Source organism: Idiotropiscis lumnitzeri, chromosome 16 (assembly GCF_059441095.1).
Source record: "Idiotropiscis lumnitzeri isolate Australia: NSW breed Sydney's pygmy pipehorse chromosome 16, RoL_Ilum_1.0, whole genome shotgun sequence".
In the NCBI taxonomy this organism is placed as follows: Eukaryota; Metazoa; Chordata; class Actinopteri; order Syngnathiformes; family Syngnathidae; genus Idiotropiscis; species Idiotropiscis lumnitzeri.
The window spans coordinates 6,894,223-6,904,075 of NC_142406.1; the positions used below are offsets into that span (position 1 = coordinate 6,894,223).

Consider the following 9,853-nt stretch of genomic DNA (forward strand, 5'->3'; position numbering starts at 1 on the left):
AGATATTCCAGGCTTTACAAGCTCCCTCTGCACATCGCAGTGAGCAACAAGACTGTCAACCCTTGTGGACTTCTGGAGATTGCCCGAGTCACTGCAGTGGACCGACACCACACAAATGAAACTAACACTGGTATTTGAGTGGCATTACCAGATGGGACTGAATTTGACTATGCACATCCGCCGGGGGACGCATACGTTGTGCGCTCCTCCGTTCCAGTAGACTGGGCAGCTCTGAAACCAGGGTCTTCATCCTCCCGCGGTTTGTACGTCCTGCTTCTGCTCTGGTCTGCGTGGCGTAGCCGCCTCCACTCATTCAAACCACCAATTGATACTTTGCATTGAACACTGAGTTATGATGATTTGGTTTGCCAGTGTGCATTCACCCAAAATCGAGGGTGAGAAATAGATCTTACATGATGATTATGTGTTTGTTATGTCTACCGGCCTTGCCGTGCATGTGCGCCTTGTCCGGAGCAGGGGAGACAGTATGAATGGTCTACGTTCGCCTGCCACAAATCGCATTAACTGACGGCGCGCATTATCATACTAAAGACTTAGGCCCCATGGTGAAGACGACTGACGGGTTTTCAGTTCAGATGTTGAATACTCTGTTTCACTATCAGGGTAGCGTATTTCAGCCCCATTACAAATTCATTTGTTTTGGAACATTACCAAATTTCTCGACACTATGTTAGACAGGGAATGGGTCACTCGGAAGCGAAAGTCCTGTTTGCATCTCTGCCGGAGGGGTTGTGGACCCGGAGTTCGACTGATGTTGGGCTCCGCTCCGCGGCTTCCCCAATTTTTTTCTGTCTCTGCACCCTCCCCTATTTGACAGAGTCAGTGTTGGTACAGTTTGGGGGCCAAGGGGGACATTCTGGAGATGATGGCTGTGTTGAAGACTGCAGCGGCCTTGGAGCCATCCATGTCCTGGAATGTGCCTGTTTTTCTTGTTGACGATGATTTCATTTGGCACCTCAGGTGCTCAATTTTGTGTGGAGTGTTTCTGCTTGTTGTATTTCAGGTGGAGTGTAACTGGAGGTGGATGCAGATTGGAACCCCGCTTGGAGCAAGTGACATGGAGGACGCCTATGAGTGTTGTAGGATGCGACCATCAGATCTGTTTTTTCCTAAAGTGTTGCCCGAGACACTAAGGAACTGGCCAGGGTCCTGCAGACCGTTGAGGGGACTGTAAATGTTGGTGCGAGGCCAATGACTATGGGCTGTGGGCCCTTACCAGTATTGTCCTGTTTGTCGGCGTGCTTTTCTATCAGTGCAATGGACTGTACAACACATACACAAGCACACAACTACGCACACAGGAGGCACGGAACGGTGGAACATGTTTACTGTGTTTTGATATCATTTGTATTTGCTGCATGACTATTCTTTCATTTATATCGGTGGTGCTTCAGCATGTCATACGAAGCCTTCATATCCGTTTTCATGTTCATGGCTTTTGTATTTGTGGCAATCTGTAAACATTGTTTGTTGCTTAGTATGGGCCTCCCTCTTTTTCCCCACTCTCTACACGAGGGGGTTTTTTCCGACGGGGGCTCGGTGGGTCCCTCACACTTCCGTATGGACTGCATCAAAATTTGCCTAATGTTAATGTTGGTTTGCTAAAAGAATTACCAGTCAAGGGGTAAATTTGATGCGACCGGGGTGGTTGATATGAGATCTTTTGAATTTTTGCGGTGCTGTGTAGTCCTGTGGGAGGTGTTAGGGTGCCATCAGGGAGTGATTTGGCCTTATTAGATTATCTTTTCCTAGTCTAAAGTTAACCTTAAGTAACATGCCTTGAGCATCATTTAGGATCTAGACAAATAGGGTTTCAAATTGTAGACATGGGATTGGCATAAAATGTTGGAATGAGATTTTTGGGTTCATGCTGATGTCGTTTTTGGTTTATCTTAACTAAGTGTCGAGGCAATCTGGATTTGCCTCGAAGGGGGGATTATGTAGTGTATTTTCACAAGGTCTGACATAGACAACTTATTTTATGGCCATGACGAGATTGCTGCTTTTAGGAATATCAACTCTTGGGGTTGGAGCCCCTTAGTATTAAGTTACAGCTTTGAGTGGCAGCGGGCCCCAAACATCAGGTACGAAAGGTCAGGACTTTGAACAGAGGTCATCGGCGAGGTGTTTACAGAAGAGGGGTCTGGCGCCAAGAAGTCGCATCTGGAAATGGGATCTGTGCCTCGCACAGAGAGGCTGTTTGAAAAGTCAGCTAAGAGACAGCAGGATAAAAATGCATATGCAATAAGGGAAAATTAGATATTCATGTCCTTTGTTTGCCTTCCCTATAAGAAGGGAAGGCGCGAGAGGGAGACACCTTTTTTCTTTTGGGAACTTCTGACATCAGCTGAGATCAATAAACTCTTTTTCCAACCACCGGTGTGAGTCAGAAGTTTTTTCCATCGCCAAACCAACCTTGCCCGGCGACCTGTCCGGAGGGGAGCTGAGCCAGACCCGCACATCAACAACGAAATTTACCTCACGTGCTAAACGAGGAGGCGAGCAAGGCGTGCTAATCGCTAAAATTAATTGCTTCGATGTATGCTCGACTTTTAACAGAAGTCTGACTCGAACCGGGTTTGGGTGGAGAGCCAGCAGCTATGAACAGAAATGTTGTAATGCAACCATTACGTATCTAAACATAAAATAAGACGACGGCTACGTGAGCAATTTAGCAGACGCTCTCAGGCTGGAAAACAGAAGTGGCTGACGTCATCACAACGAAGAGGTTTGACGTCAAACGTATTGTAAACATAAAAAAAAACATACAGTAAACATATTAAAACTGTTGCTTTATGTTATTTGTATATAATTTTTGTTTAAAATGCCCCTGGCTCTTTTTGTCTTTTCTATATTAAGTACGTATTAATAACTGTTTGGTTTGTTCATGTTAATAAAGTTAAAAAAAAAAAAAACATACAGTAAATATTCATCATCTCAGCGATATTTGTACAACAGTACTGAGATTCCAGATCCTCACAATAGTCGTTCTCAAAATTATATTTTTTTATCAATTTAGCTTTGCCAAGGGATATTTTATTGACAATCTAACATTAATATACAAAGAACATGTACAATAGTACAAAATGTAAAAAGAATTGGTGGTGGGGGGGCGCGAATTGTTTTCTTCTTGATGGGGGGGGGGGGCGTGACGGGAAATAATTGAGAACCACTGGTGTAGAGGTTGACGGGGCACTGTGCAACTTAAGAACTTTTTTCTCTTTTTTTAACCAGTGGATGCAGCAAGACCGCTCACCCAGGAGATGGCTTCTCTGTTGGGCGTATGATCTGTCAGGCTGGTTGCGAGTAGTCTGGAATTCTGGAGAAGAAATCTATCCGCATCAGAGATGAACTTGTAGCATATGAACTCCAGGACTACACTGAGAGGGGAGCTCAACCCGACACCACGGATGACTTTCCTGATCTCTGCCTGACTTCAAAGGTCTCAGTGGTTCCCGCTTCTAAACAGTCAGACATTAACAGTACAAACATCCAAAATGGACAGTGCCCATTAACTGTGTGAAAACTATGAATCGTGGTAACCCGTTCAACATAATTGACAGTAGGGGTGGAAGGAAAAAAAAAACATACAAATTTTATTCAGAAACTTTACTTTAATTTAAAAGCTGCAAGTGCATCGAATCTAACTGAATCAAAAATGTCCTTTTCTAGGTATGTATCAAATTGTCTTTTAATGTAGTGATAAAGTTTATATCATTGAAAGAAATGCCACATTTGCAGTGGTTCATTTATGTAAAATTACAAGAATAACAAAATGAACTAATTGCATTATAACTTCTAAAACCGAATTATACCGTATCAAAATAATAGATTTAATCTATAAATCACTTTACATTTGGGCAACAAATCTCAAAGTGCACTGTGGAGGCAACAGTGAAAAGTAATACAATCAAACAACAGATAAAAGAAGGAGGGGGGTGGGTTAATCAATAAAATAGTCAATAGATAAAATTGCTTATAAGAGGTAGTCAGGAAGGTCAGTCCACCGACGGGGAGCAGCATCCTCGAAAGCTCTGTTGGGCAATGGCCTGATCGGTGTGGGAGTGGATAAATTCAGTGTGGTAGGTTGGGGCAACACCATGCAGACAGTGAGGAGTGTGAAGGAGGATTTGGTATTGGATACGGAGGGAGGGAAGCCAGCGCAGAGCGTGCAATTGGGTGATAGAGACGGAGGGAGTGGAGGTGGGAGTGACTTTGAGGTAAAAATGTGTGTCGTTAACATAGCAATGGGATTGCATTGCATGCCTGCTGATGACACGAGTGAATCGATTTTTTTTTTTTTTTTGCACAGCCCAGACAGACAGACAGATAGATCGATAGATAGATACATTTGATTATAATACTCTTGTATCACAGTTCCATGTATTTTTTTAAACAAAAAATGTTAACTTTTTTTTTAATTGCAAAATGTTTGAGCCTTTTTCTTGGGGGGGGGGATTAAGTTTTAAACTCAGCACAGAGTGTTTGCAGATGATTCTGAAACCACTACAATTTGTGCATTTTCAGACAAAAGAAGAAATACATGGGTTCAGAAATGGTGAAAAGGCGAAAAGGATGACAGAAACCCGTAGCGCAGCACCCCCAACCTATACACTTCTATAATAATATGTCTTAATTTCTTTTTTCTAATTAAATAAAAAACAAAAACAAATGTGCTGCACGGTGAACGACTGGTTTGCACGATGGCTTCACAGTGCATAGGTCATAGGTCAATTCCAGCTCCTGCCTTCCTGTGAGGAGCTTGCAAGTTCTCCGCATGCCTGCATGGGTTTTCTGCGGGTACTCTGGTTTCCTCCCACATTCCAAAAACACGCATGGTAGGTTGTTTGCACACTAAATTGGCCCTGTAGGTGTGATCATGTGAGTGCGAGTGGTTGTTCGTCTATGTGTGCCCCCTGCAATTGGCTGGCAACCAGTTCAGGGTGTACCCTGCCTACTACTTGAAGACAGCTGGGATAGGCTCCAGCACGCCCACAATCCTTGCGAGGAAAAAGCAGGTCAGATGGATGGACAAAATCCAACAAAATTGGCTGTCGCTATCGAATATTTTTGGGTTAGATTATTCAATCAATTATTCCATCGAATAATCAGATAAAAAAAACTTTGTATTAGTGTATTACAAAACAATCTTCACCCGAATAACTGCCCATCCTAATAACCAGTTATTGTTGTTTTCGTAGGCCATCACCAAAATTCCATTGATCTTGGTTTAACATTTCCAATTCAATTCCATTGATGCTTTGTTAACATTTTTTTAAAAATCACTCAATGAAGTAGTAATAAATAATTGATGCATTTCTGGAGCCAATGGTGAGTTCAAAGTTTCATGAGTTCTTATGCATTTTAGAACTTCAAAATTATTGCTTGAATGTAGCTTGGGGAACAGTGTTTTGCAAAAGCAACAGAGTGTCACAAAAACTTGCCAACATCGTATTTTAACATCATGGAGGCCAAAACACTCTTCCAAGCAATTATGAGGTAGATATGATTAACCCGCAAGGTGAAAAACATGAAAGAATAAAACATGTATTATCTTAAAGCAGTCTGTAGCAATACCACAACGATGAAAAATAAGATCATAGGACATCATCAAATGTGTGAAATTTTGAGAAGATGGCATCATCTCGGTCAGGTAACAGCAATCACCAGACTTTGCGGCAACGTATTGGCCACACCCTTTGCCGAAGACTCACAATATTCGGCATGATCACATGCTTGATGCCGAATATTGTGATTGTCTTTTTCTGGCAAATTTTCAGTTGGATTCATTGACCAGGCACGGTCCAGTAAAATAAAATTAAAAAAAAATGAGACTGACACGACATGGCGCACTACAATAAAATAATCTTATTGAAGGATTGTATTATGTTAATAGTATTAGCTTTAGCAATTATGTGACAGAATGTCAATCATTAATATTAGCAGGTTTCTTATTTGCAACAGGCGTTTAAGCATTTATTAAACAAAAAGCATTGATCAAATGAAACTAGAAGTACAGTGCACAGTAAAGACAAGTGATTGTGTTGACTGGTTTTAAATCTTCTACACATTATATTCATATATTGTGGAGATTAAATGTCTTGAATTCCATAGATTTCATGAATTGCACCGGAGGGATCACTAGGGCACCGCCGTTGAAAAACACATGATACAACACGCGACAATTTGGGATCAGATCATAGAGCACACACAAACTTGCACACAGACCACATTGCAGAAGAAGGTCAAGGCTTGGGATAAGCCATGGAACCAAATGTTGATCAACTTCCAGATGAAAACCAACCTCGTGATGAACTGCCTTCGGACTTTGGCCCCATGCGAGGGGAGGGAGTGAGGAAGACTGATTTCAACCTACATGACCTTTGGCAGAAAAACATGTCTAGTGAAAAGGCTGTATATGTATGGACGGCATTTTTAGACAGCACAATTTTTCCAACTGTACTCACTTGAGTACAGTTCCTCGTGAGTTTCAGAAAAAGCCGCCCAGATATCTGACTTGTACTATTTCCTGAACTCCAGAGAATTTAAGAAACTATAGGAACAAAACTTGGATCTTTATTTGACATCTTCTTTCTTGAATGTAAAAAACGAATACGTATTGAGTACATTTAGTCAATTAAGGGTTTATTACCAAGTAATTTGCATCTATTTAGCGACTAATTCCAACATTATATAGATGTTAAAGAGCCAACTATCAATATATACTTGTGAAGTGTGTGTGTGGGTTTCTCTCTTTTAAGGCAAAGGAAATATGAAATGCACAATTTGTTTACTCCCACGCGTCATATATTATTTAGAAAGTTGTAAATGTTTTCCCCTGTTTCTGTCCCAGGCCTTGAGATGGTACAGCCCATGTGTGAAGTCAATCGGAGGGACTTTCTAGTACAACGGTACAAATGAGCAAAAATGGAACAGAATTGGACTTGCAAAAATCACATTCACTTAATGTTCATTTTAGCATACGGCTAGACATTTTTGCCCAGATTTTATTTTGAACATGGGCCTGCCAGTTTTCAAACTACTGGGATTGATTTTTGTTTTTCGAATCCAACCTTTGGTACATCTTGTGAAACGTTCAACAGGCTGTTTTGTTAAAAAAAAATATAGAGTGCAAATAAGCTGCATTTTTTTTAACCATACAATAAATTAAGAAAATAATGAAGTGTGATTTGTGCGCATGTTTTCACTAATGTTTTTCTTAACGGCACGTCGCCACGGCAACAGTTGGACATGAGAAAAAGCTTTGTTTTTAATTGTATGCATGTGTAAAGAATTCAAATATTTACACTCAGAGTACAATGAAATCGTATATTATGTTGTTTTGTGTACTGACCCTTTAACAGAGTTTAGCTCTGCCCACTGTGGAAGACACCTAGCCTATGCGTGGGACAAGTGCACCCATGTGGTCATCAAACCGTTAACCCACTTTGGTTTAACGAAACTCTTACCGCCATAATAAGCCCATAATAAGGTAAGCAGAGTTAAATAAAATAAGCCAGCCAATGATCTTTTAAATAAACCTCTGGCATGAGCATCTGTCCCACAGCGGCGTCATGCACGGACGCTTTTTTTTTCTAGGAAGCGGAATGGGGTCGGGGGCGACAATTTTTAGGGATAAGGCGGGAGAGTCAAGACCAGGAGTGTACCCAGGTCGCGGCCGGAGGACGGGGGACTGACTGGTAAAAAAGGGCCAAGTGCCCGACTCTTCTCACCACGTGAGTTCTCCTCCTTCGTACTCGCAGGTGTGCACATCCCACCGAATGCTAATGCTAACACAGCGCTACAAACGCTGTCTGACCAATTAACAAAGCTGAAGCACCCAGAATCCCCTTTCATCATCCTGGGTGATTTTAATAGAGGACACACACACACACACACCTCCATATACATGAACACCGGCAGGATTACAGGGGAATGCCAGCCGGAGAGACGGAGAGACTGCCCGCCGGAGAAGGCCAGCCTTGGCATGCCAGTCTTGGGGACAAGACGGGAATCACCATCCAGACGATAACGAACCTGGAGAGGACCTTCCCTTGGACGTGGAACAGTGTCGTGGGAGGGAGCGAGGATGACCGATTCACCTACATGACCCTTGACATACAAAACCTAGCTCAAGAAATCCTATATAAAGTGAGGCTGGGCTAAGATACCGCGCGACTCATTTCGACTGTGCTGTACAGTTTATCGTGAGATTAAGAAAAAGCCGCCCAGATATCTGTCTTTGTACTATTTCCTGAACTCCAGAAATCGAAGAAACTAAATATCGGAACTCTAATCAGTTGTTGAGTCTTTATTTGACCCTTTTCTTCTTGAGTACAAAAAAAACTAACACGCATTGGAGTAAGTTTGGCTTCTAAGGTTCATTGACTAAATACTTCTCATTTCCTCTGTGACTCAACTCCTACAAAGGTGATAGAGTTAATTAATTTAATGGCTAACTGGAAATAAGACTGAAATGTGCAAAACCTGCTTTAAAAATTACAGGAATGTTTAGACTACACTTACTGGGGTGTCTTTAAAACTTCAACTGGCAAACTGGATGAATACACCAACACTGGAAGATAAGATATCAGTTTCTGCAAGGACGTGTGTCCCAACAAAGACTTTCCGCTCATTCAGCAATAACAAGCCATGGGGGGCGTGACGGGAAATAATTGAGAACCACTGGTGTAGAGGTTGACGGGGCACTTTCTTCAATTCTCTGGAGTTCAGGAAATAGTACAAGTCACATATCTGGGCTACTTTTCTTATCCTCGTGAGGACCCGCACCCAAATGAATGCAGTCGAAAAATGGCCGTTCTAAAAAGCAGCCCTCATATTTTTATATGGTCCCCCTTTACATATTTCTCTATCATAGTTCAAATGATGTTCGAAATTGTCTCCCAGGCCTAAGGCCACCATCTGCTCCCGTGCCTCATCCCAGGGCCCAGGTCGATCTTATTCGGCAGGGAGTTCAGATTTCCCATGATGACGGTGGGAATTATTTTATAGCACCTCGGACTTTAGCTTAGCCCCAGCCTTGCACAGCACCTAGGTCGCCTCCTCACTCCGTCGAGTCGGGATGAGAGCCAGCATTGCCTCCTGTGAATTAGTGAGGCGACTGGGTCTTGGATGCATATTAAAGTTGAAAATATCCATAGGATAAATAAAACACACAATTTCTCTGTGGGAAGAGTGAAAGAAAGTATCGTTAAAGGAAAAACAAAGGTTAAAAAGAGATCAAAACTGGAGAGGTACTACTGGACAGGCAGCTGTCTACACAGTGCCACTCTTACCAAATCTCCTTAACTTACGGATTTTGCGTTCACCACTGATGAGACGCAGCATGCACACGTTTTTTGTAAGTAACATTTCAGACTATTTTTGCTGTATTGTTTGTTTTTGTTAACATTCACTCAATTGTATTTAGGGAGGTCTGCGCAAGTGGAATTATTTTGACTTCATTGGGGAGGAGATTAAAGGGATCACAAAAATGCCCTTAAAACCGAACACGCACAGAAAAAAAAAAAAGAGGAATATGATCACGCCCCCTCTCCACCATCTTGTTCGGTGGGAGTAACAGGAGGGACCACTCAGAATTTACGATTAGCCTTTCCATGTCTGAGTAAACAAGAATGAGGAAATGAGCATCTTACGTGCAGTTTCTGACGCCTTGTCTGTAAGTTAACAAGAAAGGCAAACACAATGCTTTCCGAGAGGCTTTGCATAAGGTTAATTGTTCATAGGCCGTTATATATTGCAATTTCATCCATAAGCGTTACCGTAAGTTACTTTATTTACATTTTTGCCTTCTGGCAAACGGTTGCCTTTT

General features: G+C 42.1%; 1 long non-coding RNA gene across 1 annotated transcript; it reads left to right on the top strand.

Annotated features, from left to right (window-relative positions):
- Positions 1–7,386: 7,386 nt before the first annotated feature.
- Positions 7,387–8,317, top strand: LOC148321092 (uncharacterized). The gene is made up of 2 exons (XR_015846802.1): positions 7,387–7,513; positions 7,621–8,317. It is a non-coding gene; the product is annotated as an uncharacterized LOC148321092 (long non-coding RNA).
- Positions 8,318–9,853: the final 1,536 nt, after the last annotated feature.